The sequence below is a fragment of the Glycine soja genome, chromosome 9 (genome assembly GCF_004193775.1).
Source record: "Glycine soja cultivar W05 chromosome 9, ASM419377v2, whole genome shotgun sequence".
In the NCBI taxonomy this organism is placed as follows: domain Eukaryota; kingdom Viridiplantae; phylum Streptophyta; class Magnoliopsida; order Fabales; family Fabaceae; genus Glycine; species Glycine soja.
Genome location: NC_041010.1, coordinates 13,639,801 through 13,653,916, shown reverse-complemented (window position 1 = coordinate 13,653,916; position 14,116 = coordinate 13,639,801). Strand labels below are relative to the sequence as shown.

Below are 14,116 nucleotides of genomic sequence, written 5' to 3'. Positions count from 1 at the left end.
ATGAGGAAATTAGACCTATGTAGTTCTTGCAAAAGTGATAAAGTTACATGTTGATTTTATGCTTTCGAACGGTCCATGTTGACCGATAAAAGCAAAGAGGACTGTTTAAGGCGTTGGACCTTAAAATGGTTTTTAGTGATTTTTGCGGACAAAGCTTGATTTGTGAGTTGATTTTAGCCTTAGTTTCACTTTGGTTATTAGTCAATTCATTCAAGAAAACTTCTAAAGAAAAACGTCCCATTGATTTTTTTATTATTTTATTCAAAGATATTTTGATTATTTCATTATTAATTTTTCAAGATATTTTGATTATTTTATTATTATTTTGCTTTTTTTGGTTTAACCGAGGTTACAGCGTGAACGATCGATTAGATTTTGTTTTAACAGTGATTAAACGAGATTACAACACAAATGATCGGTTGAAATTCATTTTATCATTTATTAGGTGAGAAAATGACTTAAATAAACGGTTAAAAGCTCGTTAAAGTGGAGGAAAAGAAAACTGAATGTAAGCAAAATCAAAGTGAAAGTACACAAAACAAGTAGGGACCACTAAGGGTGCATAGAATGAATTGAAAGATTCGATTTCAGAAACTTACCGGTTGGAAACCGAAGAACGACGAAGAACGAACCAAGAACGGTGAAGAACGATGAAGAATTTTCACAGAATCGCTTACGGAAGCGTTACGGAAGCACCTTGACTTGGATTTTCTTCACGAAAACACATTTTTTCACCCAAAACAGCCAAAATGCATAGCCAAGGGGTCCGGAATATTTTGAAACAGCCCCGCCCCTCCCCAATCTATAGGGAAAAAGGGAGATGCTTGTCGCCCAGAGGCTTCTTGAGGAAGATTTATAAGCGCACCCTAATTACTAAGTTCACCCCCTTTTCGTACTTTACGGAAAACTTACGGAAGCCTTACGGAAGTGTTTCGGATTTGATTTTCATCTTTTTTTATCTTCCCTTTCACCAATGTTAAGTGAAATATGCTTACCCAAGGTTTTCAGAAATTTTACGAAAACCACAGAAGCCCCGAAAACCATTTTTCAACAACGTGGAGGAGCTTACTGCCCAGTTGCTTCCTCCTTAAGCAACCCAACTTCCAAAAATGTTCCGAAAGACTCGAATTGCTATTTACACCCCTATCTTGATAAGTTCACCCCCCAAATTTTATGTTTTTAGCTGTTTTCTTTCTGAAATCTCACGAAACTTTACGGATTCCACCACGATGAGTGTTAAGCCTTCCGAAGCGATCAACAATGGTCCTCGGATGAAATTAGAGTGTAACAATTTATTTACACACACCCCACTTTGCTAAATACTCTCCTGTTTTTGTGTTTTTGATCGGTTTCTTCCTGAAACATCTCGGAACTTTACGGATTCCACAACGATGGGTGTTAAACATTTTGAGGTGGTTAAACAAAGGTCGCATGCTGACAAACAATGGTCCCCAAACGAAATTAGGGTATGACACAATGAAAATGTATTGGTATCATATTGTTATGTCAAATCTATCATGCTTTTGAAGTATAAATGTGGAGTGTAAAAAGACTCACTACTTAAATGTATATCATATTGTTATGCCATATTGCCCTATTACATTACACTACATGACTCCTAGTAGCCTGTTGCTACTGTGTGTTTGTGCAATCCCACCCCACATATCTTCACAAGAGTTCAGGGGAGAAGTAAATCTATTTTTGCATCGGACGAAAGTTATTCATCCTGTTTCACATGCGTTTAGATTTAATTGATTTTAAATTAATGATTCAATTTTATTTTTCTTTTTTATTTATTTTTCTTATTCCACACTTTGATTATAAAAATTAATATTATACATATTATTATTTGAAAAATAAAAACTCATTTCACAAAAAGCATAATTTCCAGATTTACCCTTTTTGTCTTTGCTCTTTCTCTTTCTTTTCCTTCTCTTCAGTTTTTCTCCTCTCCTTCTCCGTCCACCTCTCAAGTTTGATGTAGATTTATCCTTTTCGTTTTCTCCCTCCTTTTTAGTCTCTTAATGTTGTAGATCTTATCTGGTCTCATTGTCTCCCTTGCCCCCCCCCCCCAAAAAAAACCATGCAACGACAGTTCATTGAGGAGGTTGACACCCGCAGCCACTATGAAGAGGAGTTTCTTATTTTGACTGCACAACTATGAGAAAAGTGAGAATGTGCATGTTTAGAAGAGGGGTGTCGTTGTGTGTGGCGCAAATGGGTCACCTTCGGTTACGACACACACAAACTCTATTCACGGTTGCAGGTCCCCAATGAGATTATATTTTTGTTCACATTGTTGTTTGTATGGTTTGCTATTTTGGTTTGTGGCGGAGGGTTTGTTATTGTTGTTCATGGAGACGGTGATTGTGTTGTTGTTGTAGTGTTTCGGGGGAGACTGCGATGGAACGGGAAATGAGCATTTGCATTGTTGAAGCCTTGTATAATTGCTCATTGTTGTTGAATTAAGCGTTGTGATTTTGTTCTTAACCTTAAGTTGTGGCAGAGAAGATGAGGGGAAGGAGGAGAAACAAGAGAGAGGAAGGAAGAGAAAGGGTATAATGGGAAAGAAATGATGAAAAGTGTAAAAAATAAACTTGTCTGTGGTGCGAAATAAGTTTTACTTTCAAGCCCTAGTCTTCGTCTTCTTCATAAGGTAGGTTACCACTCCGCGAAATGTGTTAGAGAATTATGCTTTTTTTTTGCTCAAGGTAAATCACTTAGGGTAGTAGTAGTAGTATTTTTGTGAATTTTATTTTGAATATTGCCTTTATAATACTTCCTTTTTAATTATAAGATTGTTTTAACTAATTCATGTCTCTTAAGAAAAATAATTAATTTATTTAATTACATTAAATTTATCATATATAATCTAATATAGTACTTAGGAATAACAAATTCTAAATTATCTATTAAATTATTTATAACTTGAATTTAAATATATCTATAACTCTAATTTAAATTTATCTTCAACTTGAATTTAAATTGTAACAACTTGCAACTATTTGTTCTATCATTTCAATAGTATAACACGCCCGATGAGACAATGGTGGCGAAGACAACACCAATCTTATTCACAAGAAATTTGTGGTACAAAAATGTAAAAGTTTTGGTGAGAGTGTCTTCATGTCGATCAAAGCCATCAGACACAAACTTAATTATTAAGCAAAAGTCATAACTCAAGGTTTAACCTCTTAAAAGCAAACACGATTAGCTACCATAAGGCAGAAGCAAACACACTTAACCTCCATAAGGCAAAAGCTAACATGCTTAACTACCATAAGACAAAACCAAACACATTTAGCACAATAAGACAAAAGCAAACATGTCTAACCACCATAAGACAAAAGCAAAAAGAATGGACTTAACCACCTAAATGGCATAAGAAAAAAACAAAACTTAATCATCTAAAGGCAAAAGCAAAAGAGCTTAACACACCTAAAAAGGAAGAAGCAAAATAAAAATGACTTAACCATCTAATAGACAAAAACAAAATGACTTAAGCACCTGGAAAGATAAATGTCAGGAGACTGAACCATCAGAATTAATCTCGGATAGAGGACATAATGTGATCTTTGTTACATAGCCACAAGAAGTTCCATCTTTAAGGAGATGAGTCAATCGGTAATTGACAAAAGTTAAAATTAACGGGTAAATTGAAAGCAATGATGAGTGACCATGAGAAAAAAAAAAAAAAAGAAGAAAAAACAAAATGATAGATTTAGTTGTTAAGCTTCTAGCTCTATGGTATCATATTGAAAGATGAAATAACTAAGATTTTATTATTTATCTTTAATTATAAATGTACAATAAATATATAAAGTACATAAGAATAATAAACTCTAAATTATTTATTAAATTATCTATAAGTTAAATTTAAATATTTATATAACTCTAATTTAAATTTACCAATAACTTGAATTTAAATTATAATATACAAGAAGTATTCTGCAAACAATACCTCTGACAATCCGCATCACCAACAAAATTCTCCAATCATGTGAAATCCAACAACTTGGTACACATTTGCTCCAAGAAACCATCTTTTTAGACATAGCGGAACCATTTGGGAGGTTTTCCAAAAACAAGAGCTTTGTGCTGACAGATTGAACATAAGGGAGGAGGACTAATTCGTCGGGCTCCTCAAACATAAGCCTCACTTGCAAATGCACAACACAGATTATCACATTATCACACTGTCATTCATGTTTAAAACTTAAAATCATCAATTTTTCTAACAATTAATACAAAATTCAAAAGAACACATACCGTGGATTGAACACCGTCATTCCAGCTCCCAAACCTCCATCTTTGAACAATTAACTTAGCTTCCTGCAACTCCAAATTAGTTCCAGTCATCGACCCATCAAAAATGCTAAACTCACCACCAACCTCCTTAATATTTCTCGCATTGCTCTGTGTAAAACCCTTCCACCTATTCTCATCCATCAAAATTTCATAAAAATCCTTGGCCCTACAATTGAACCTCTCCATCATGCTAATACTCTTCCTCCCATTCTTCTCCTTCTCCTTCTTCTTCGGAGTAGTTGTTGTTTTTGTTGTCATGGTCGTCGTTGTTGTCATTGTCAGCGGAGACGACGACAACGACCGCACAACCTTCTTGGGTTTATATTCGTCCTTAACAGGACCACCTTTGGTCATGCTCTAGACCCAAACCTCAACCTTCTCCAATTGGTTCCTCATCGTTAACGGTAACTCTAACCTTAGGATCCTCGTCAGCGTTCTCGTCAAAGATGTAGGGAATCTTGATGGTGTCGTCAACTTTAAGAAGCGAGGTTCCCTGGGAATCTTTGGCTTCACCTTGCCAATTGGGCGTGAGGCTGATCTCGTAGCCGGGGATCATTTTCCCCTTGCAGACGTTGACATAGGCCTTGCCGTTGAGGGAGGAGAGCGATGTCATTTTGAGGAAGAGGTAACCTTCACCATGGAGAAGGCTTCATGGGCCACACCGAGGGTGATACACGAGCTTTGCGGAATGTGCTCTGCTCTTGCAACTCTCATTGTGGGAGAAAACAAGAAAAAGAATATAAAATGTGAAGGTATTTAGATGATGATTTTAATAAAGTTGTATTTAAACATACGTTTCAAAGACGATTTTCATTAAAACCATATTTGAATACACGTTTGAAAGATGATTTTGTTGAAAAGTTGTAATTATTTGTAAAAATGTCACTATGTTTTTTATGACATCAATTCTTTAGAACCATCTTTATTCTTGTGTGATAGAATAACGTTTTTATAGTAGAGACAAAGATTGTAATAATAATAATATATATACACAGCATTGGTAATATCAATATTAAAAAGGATTAAAATGAATATGAAAAAGATTATTAAAAAGCTGACATATTTCTAAACACATAATTAAAAAGGAATATATATTATTAGAAATTTGGAATAAACAGTAATAAAGGTTTTAAAGGATTATTAAAAAGGATCACAGCGTATTTCGATTGTAAAAGAATGAATTTAATGTTCTAACTTATATATTATATTAAATAATTTTCTTAAATTATTATCTAATGAATTAGGGTATCAGTTAAGATATCATTAGATTTCCAGAGATAGGAATTGTCTATCTTTCATAGTCTCCACCTATGATGAAATTGTCTACTTTTTATTCTTAAGTATAAAGAAAATAATTATTTTCTAATCTTTTAAACATACTTCTATACAATAAATTCAAATTCATAATCTAGAAACTGAAACTCTCACCTTTTTAAATTCTATCAATTAAATATTGTGAACACTTTCTATAAAATAGTAATCATAAACTGAGGCCTAATGACTTAATGAGCCATATGTCCTAGTCGATCAAGAATAACATGTGTATTGTGTTAAAAATACCAAACTTGACCATATTTTGTAGATATTAAAAAACACATAGTTTGATTTTAAATTTTAAATGTTAATAATATTCAAAGATAACTAATATTTCAACTACTCTTGCAATCTTGAGTTAGTATTTTTATTCAATTGATATTTGAAGAAATTAAAAAAAATGGATTAAGTATAAAAATATATGTGCTTTAAAATTTAAATAAATAATGATATTTTTTTATTTAGTAATAAATACCAACAGTTATAAAATTAATATAACATTATTTTAAACTTATCTATTAAAACTATTTTAAAATTTAGACTGAAATGCAGTTTTGGTTTTCTTATAATTCTAAACCAAATTAAGACATTTTGACATCTATTTGGCAAGAGATTAAATGGAGTGAAAAAATAAGTGACTTAATGGAAATTGAACCTATGACATTTTTTATTTTGCATTACACAATTATTAAGAAATGAACCACTATACAACTTGCCTTATTTGTTTACTACTATCTTTGATCTTGTATATAAGAAATGAATATCTAATTCGTCAAGATCAATAAAAATGACTAAAAGGTTATTTTAAAAAGTATTCATGATATTAAATGATTTAAAAGATGATTATTTTAAAAGGATAATTTTTTTAACCAACAAATATATCTTATTTTGTTGACAACTTAATAAATGCATCAACTTTCAAGAGCAAAAGAGTATATATCATCAATATAGCTCACAATTAATTAGGAATAAAAAGAAAATTAACAACAAAACAATCTTATGTTTCTTATCATTAAGACCAATAAAATATTACATTTTGTTTCTTATAAAAAGACGGTGAGAGGTAGTACTATATAAACAACATTTTCCATGTATGATGATAATTGTTCGAGTTATTAAATAATTTTGCAACACAATATTTCCACTAGTGAATATAATATATTTTCATATGTAAATTATTTTTATCTTATGGATAAACAAATTTATTTAATATTTAATTTTTTCAATTTGTTTTCTCTTCTTTCTTTACAACTTTTTGCAGTCATCTTTTCTAAAAACTTTTATCTGAATTTTTATATATTATATTAATACATATTTAAATTTCCATTTTTAAATATATTTTAAAAACCTTTTTAATCAATAATAAGTATAAAAATTTAATATATATATATATATATATATATATATATATATATATCATTATATTTAACAACATTAACCATTGAAATTTGTTTATGTGTTTAACTATTTAATGAGTCATTTTTTATTATTTCATGTGTTTAATAATATTTAATGGGTCTTTTCTTTTTCGATGGATTTTGTTTATTACCGACAGATTTTAATACCAACAAACTATTCATTGGTAATGCTAACTTTTTTGAGGGATATTCATCCGTCGGAAAAGTTTCGTCCCAAATAATTTTTAAAAAATTTGTTGAAATTTCATGGGAAACAGTTCATATTTCCTACATATCATAATTTGTCAAAAATAACAACATTTCCGACGGACATATATGTCGGTTGTATTCGGTCGGAAATTGACGCTTTTCTTGTAGTGTACATTAAGAATTTCACGTTATATATTGATGTTGATTTACCAACTAGCCCGTGCATGTGCATCAGAAGCGTCATCCAACTATTATATATGTAAACAAGAATAATATTGTTAATTATTAATACAAATATAATATTTAATTTCATCATTTTAATAATATTATTAATATTATTTGTCATATTATTGGCAAGAATTTTATATCTATTTTCATGATTGAGCAAATCACATCAAATACTAAAAAAATCCAAATAAATATTCTTACACACTTTGTTTACCACGTCATATTATATCAAGAGAGATTTTTTTTTTTTTTATTTTGTCACATTTTATGGCATGTGTCTATATTGGGTGATTTTATTATTAATGTTACTAGTATAATAATCCGTGCAAATGCCTGAAAATATATTAAGATTATTTTAATTAATTTTAAAATTTGATAATTAACTATTATTTATTTTATTGATTAAAATAAATTTTCACAATTTATATTTTTGAAGGGATTTCACAATTTTTATTATTAAACACTATTTTCTCATTTTGTTACTCATAATAATTTAGAAAAATACAGATCATAAATAGAACATAATTTTGATTCAATGACTAATTAGGAACTAACTTTATTTGATTAAAACAATTAATTAATTGCACTTAACTGCCTTACCTACATAAATATTAAATTGTCATTTTATCCCTAATTTGGGCCCATTAAAATATTAATAAAATTACAAGAAATCAATAAAGAAGAAGAAATCATGATAAAAAAAACCCACCTCAACAATATCAAACCACTATTCTCGTGTATAGAGTTAAACCATCTAATGATTTTCTAAATACTTTTTTTTCGCATAATAAACAACCGTTTTTCTTTCTTTTCGTAGAGGCGCAATTTCTATGCCCACCACCTGCAATTGAAAACCAAAGGAAAAAACAAAAAGTAAAAAAGAAATAAGGAATAACAAATTAGAAAAAAAAACATAATTAAAAAAATCCACCTCAACAATGTCAAGCCACTGTCATGAATCTATCATCAAAATCAATGTCTTTACTCCTATTTTCATGACCAATTGCAGAAAACCTACTAATACATTGGTTTTGGTTAAATGAAAATACAACAAAAATTAGATATAAACAAAGCAAAACCAAAAAAAAAACACAACAAAAAAGGGGAAAGAATGCAAGAGTTGCCTTTATCTATCGTTAAAAAGAATGAAGCAATGATTCTTTCTTGAACGTTTGAGAGAAAGCAAATGAGTGACCTTTTTTTAAAGCAAAACTTTCGTACGGTTGGGTTGTTCATTTGGAAGAGTTGTGAGTCTGCTGAATAGGTTATGAATGAAACATTCAATAATAATTTTTAGAATTGCCGAATTTAAAATAAGTGGGCAAAAGTCACCATTTTTTTAGTGAAAAAGTCACCATTTGAAATGTGAAAATGGTGCATATTTTTAGAAACTCATTTAAAAATAAAAATTTCCCGTTTCAAAACAATATTTTAATGCTAATTGAATTTTTGAAAAACATAATACTAATACTAATAGAAATAATAATACTATTAGAATTACATAATAATTCAAATAAATTAAATACTTAACGTAATTTTAAATTAAAATTTTTCATTTCAAAACAATACTTGTTTTTGTTGAGTTGTTTGGACAAAACCCCAAAGACAAAATTAGATATTACTCAAATTTCAGTTTAGTACATAAGCATAGTGGGCTGGAAAACCAGACACATTACTATAAAAACATACATTACATTGTAGAGACAACTCATGTTTTGCAAATGTATATGTTAATTTATTTGTTTCTTTGTGAATATGTTTCAACGCGCAGAGCTGAAATTTTCCTTGCATTTTCCAAATCTCAGCTACAAGCTCTTTAAAGCACTCCCCCTCACCACTCTTGTCTTCCAATAGTTTTATAGCATCAAAAGAATTTGTTTCAACCATTACTGATGTTATCCCTTCGTCATAAGCCATATAAAATAGCTCATAGCTCTACTTCTAAAATCAAGCAGTGCCCTAACCTTCTAGAGTAAGCCCAAACAAAGCTACCATTATTACCTTTTATGACAACACCACATGAAGCTACTCCTACTACTGGTAGATAAGCTCCACCACTGTTATTTTTCATACACCCCTCCATAGGATTATTCCATATTCCAGACTCGTCCGTCTTCAAATTTGGACGAATCAAATTCAGCACATTTTGCATATTTTGGCCACTCCCAGTATCTCTCAATAACGCCCAGGCTTTGAACAAAATTTCATCTGATTGTACCAAGTTTTGATAACAATTGTCGAATCGTCTCAAAACAAATTAGGATTAATTTTGCAATATATGAATAACCTAGGTCGACTCAGAGACACAATCCAATTTTGTTTTAACTTCAATTCACTTATAAATCAAAAAAGAAGATTTCATCAAACAGTTTGTAGACAATTGAAATGCAAAATGCATAAACACAAAATTTGATAGAACTATGAAACAGATTTAAGAAGCATCAATCCAGTTCACCAAATCCAAGCAATTCAAATTATCACAGTTTGCTACAGTTGATGATCCTGTTATGAAAGTTTAGTCAATCTAATTAAAGGTAATTTAGTCAAACTAATCCTTAATTACATTGAGATCACTAATCAGATTGAAGTATCATCCAATTAATCTATAATTAGGATTCAAATTAGGAAATTAATCAATAACCTAATTCATTTTCAATCCTAAACACATTCAGAATCATGAATACAAAAATAGAATTGGAGAAGAGAATGAACATTCGCAACAGAATTCGAAATACTTAACCAGAACTCGAATTCCTCATTGCTTGAACTGGATCCTTGGATTGATGAGTTGTTTAGCCTTTCATAGTCATCACCAATGGAAGAACAAAAAAAATTGAGCAAGGGAAGAGAAGAGTAGAGTTGAAGAGATGAAGAAATGTGAAGAAAAGTTGAGAGAAGAGAGTTTGATCTAAAACTTGCACTAGAAGTTTCTAAAAAACTGTTTTATAGAAAATGATTCTAACTAACTAACTAACCCTGAAAATGCACTAAGTAGACTAATATATACTCTAACTAATTAGAAGTAATGGATGAGCCTTGATTAGCCCCAACTAATCTCTCTAATTAAGCTAATTACACAATGCAAATGCCCAAAATTCATAGCATACAATCCAAAGGCAGAGGCTTTGACTTCCAAGCCTAAAATGACCCTCAAAACAAAAGAATTGGCCCAAGCTCATCTCTAACAAAATTGTAGCTTTTTTCCTTAGATTTCTAGGAACTACTCATGCTCCATTCGAAGTTCGGTAGCATCCTATAGGTCCTGCACAAGATAGATAGATCAAGTAAGCACAAAATCCAAAAATAACCATAAATTATCAATTAAGCCCAATTATTTGCCTAAGATCAAAACTGAGTTAAGGTGAGAGAATAAAGTCAAAAGAGGTCAAAGAAGCTAAAAAAAATAGGAAAATACTAAACTAAAAATGCTCAATCAAGTATCTCGAAAGATGATCTCATCTCGTTTTGTCTCCACCAAATGCAATCAAGAATAGCTCTAAATGCAATACTCCATTTGGTGTTTTCTAACATTTTATTGCTTTGAATATTGGTTTTCATCTAACTACCCATGTCTTGTTGGTAGAAAAATATATTAGCTATAAATTTTAAATGGCTCCAAATCTGCTTCACCCAAGTACAGTTTCTAAAATCATGTTCCTGTTAGACCTTGTGGCCTCAATAATATTAAGAGGGATAGGCTTAGAATGCAGAAGAAGCAACAACAATCAATTTAATAATGTTCTATAAACATGCAAGGCAAAATTGATTGCAATAACATAAATGAGATAAGGGAAGAGAGAATGCAAACACAGTTTTATACTGGTTCGGCCACAACCCGTGCCTACGTCCAGTACTCAAGCAACCCACTTGAGATTTCCACTATCTTTGTAAAATCCATTACAAAGTCTGAACCACACAGGGACAACCCATCCCTTGTGTTCAGGAATCCTTTACAACAAGAGACTCACAGTCTCTTAACCAATCTCATTGAATAAGAAGAATGGAAGAAGAATTCTCTCTTCAAGAGAAGAATATTACAATAAAGATCATATAGGAATCCTTATAGATTTTGCAAGTGTTTGGCCAAGGATTTCTTTTGAGAGAGCATTTGACAATGAAGTTCTTTTGGAATCTCTCTCATTGTCTTTTGAGAGGATAAGACATTTTTGCCAAGAAAAACTCTCTTAATCTTTTGAGAGGATAAAACATTTTGATCAATCAAAACTCTCTCTAAAATTCGTGCCCAAGTCACCTATTTATAGGCCTTTGATGACCATTCACAAATCTAATGAAAAGATGTGACTGTTGGCAGATTTTCTGAAAACTTTCCACTGGTAATCGATTACAATGTTTGTGTAATCGATTACACAGTTATAATTTGAAGGGTTATGACTTTTGAATTTGAATTTCGGTAATCGATTACAGACATATGGTAATCGATTACATGTTGAAAATTCAAATTCAAAACCTTTTCAACAACTATTTCTCAACCCTGTCTTCTGGTAATCGATTACACTTCCTGGTAATCGATTACCAGAGCCTTGCATGTCTTGAAAGCACTTTGTTTTAAGGCAAGGCTTGGTCTTTAGTGAATCTTGAAACAAGGCTTTGTTATTTGAAGCAATCTTGAATTATTCTTGAAGCAAATGCTTATCATTTGAAGTAGCCTTGTTAGATTCTTCTTTGACATAATCAAAATCATGTGTACATACATTCACATTCTCCCCCTTTTTGATGATGACAAACATGCGATTTCTTCTCGACACCATCAAAGCTTGCATGATTTACATCTCCCTCTTTCTCAAGCAAATTCTTCTTGATATCATCAAAATCTTCATGATTTACAGTTCCATAGATTTAGTTTTATCATGGCATAATGGGCAAGTGTCTTCATCAGTCTGATGGCATTGTTTCCTTAACATCTTTGTGGGGAGAATTTGTTGACCTATTTTCTAGAGAAGATATTTAATGCATTTTGATCCATGCCAATGCCAAATACTTTTGCAAAGCTGCTCATCTTCCAAATTGTGCTTACATGACAATTTACTATAAACATGACATTTTAAATGAATTCACTCCACATAATTTGGTCGACGTACTAGAGCTACATGGAGATTTAATTTGATTGATACACTGGACAATCTCCTCAGAAAGTTCAATAGATATGCGCTTGTAGTCCCAATTACCATTGGCATTCACAAAGAAACACACCAGGATATTTGCCCCCTCATTGGTTTGAACATAACAATGTTGGCTAAGCTTTACATATCCCAGGACCCCATTGTCCTCCTAGAATTGGATTTTACGACCATTACCTAACTTCCAAATCAGGTTCAATTGTAAATGTTCCCACCTTTTAACAATTCCTCTCTCTAGAGATTTGTCCTTGGTCTTTGTTGATCAATAACAAGAATCACATCACTGCCACACTTATACTTTGCACGCATGACTTGAACCCAAAGGTCATTTGGTTGCATACAAAATTTCCATCCCACCTTCATTATACTCGTCTAGTTCACAATACTAGCTTGTCTAAGCCCATGCCCACCATTTTTCTTTGGAGTACATAAAGAATCTCATTTACGCCAATGGACTTTATTAGAGTTTGTAGTATGGCCCCAAACAAAGTTTCTACAACTTATGTAAATCTCTTCATACACCGACGAAGGGAGCATCATTGTTTGATAACATAGTTAGGAAGAGCTTGGACAACTGCCTTAGTCAAAGTAATTTTCCCCGCCATACACTACTACAAAAAGCGGATTCAACATCGGTGTGTTAACATCGGTTGTTAAAAAAACCGATGTTAACATATGCGCGGTGGCATAATTGTAAATATCGTGTATACGTTAACATCGATTTTGTGAAAAACCGATGTTAACGAAGTTCATTAACATCGGTTATTGGAGAACCGATGTTAACATTTATTAGTTAACATAGGTTTTTTAATAACCGATGTTAACATATGTTTATTAACATCGGGTTTTTAGAAAACCGATGTTAATGTTTGATATGTTAACATCGGTTTTTTTCCAGAAAACCTATGTTAACCTTAACATCATGTTGTTAACGTCGGTTTTTTTTTTTTAAATCCGATGTTGAACTTATATTTTAAAAAATATGGTGAGCCCTATGAAGCTCGCGTTCTGTCTTTTTTTCCATCTAAGCTTTCGCGCTCTCTTCTTCTTCTAATCTCCGTCTACCTTCAAGGTCCCTGTCTGCATCTGAGCATCGTGTTCGCCGCACTCGAGCATCATCACAAGTCTCTGCCTCTTCTCCTTCGCCACCATACCTAGGTATGTTTCGTCTCCTTCGCAATGTCTTCTCCTTCTCTCTGTCTTCTTCTCCATCTAAGCTTTCTTGCTCTCTTTGTTCTCCATCTACCTTGAAGCTGTATGTTCTCCATCAGACCATCGTTTTGTCTAAGGTCGAGCATCGTGTTCGTCGCACTCGAGCATCGTCAGAAGTCTGTGCTTCTTCTCCTTCGCCACCTCACGTAGGTATGTTTGGTGTAATCCTGTATAAATATTTGATTGCATTCATGTATCGCACACTTAGTGAACTAAACATGGCTAGGGTATCTCATATTTAACTCGAGCATCGTGACAACTCTGTGCTTCTTCTCCTTAGTGAAGTTTCCCTTACCCTTATTGTGTTCT

The 14,116-nt window shown here is 32.0% G+C and overlaps 1 pseudogene; it reads right to left on the bottom strand.

The window, feature by feature from the left end:
- Positions 1 to 3,913: 3,913 nt before the first annotated feature.
- On the bottom strand, positions 3,914 to 13,807 carry LOC114368194 (annotated as a pseudogene).
- Positions 13,808 to 14,116: the final 309 nt, after the last annotated feature.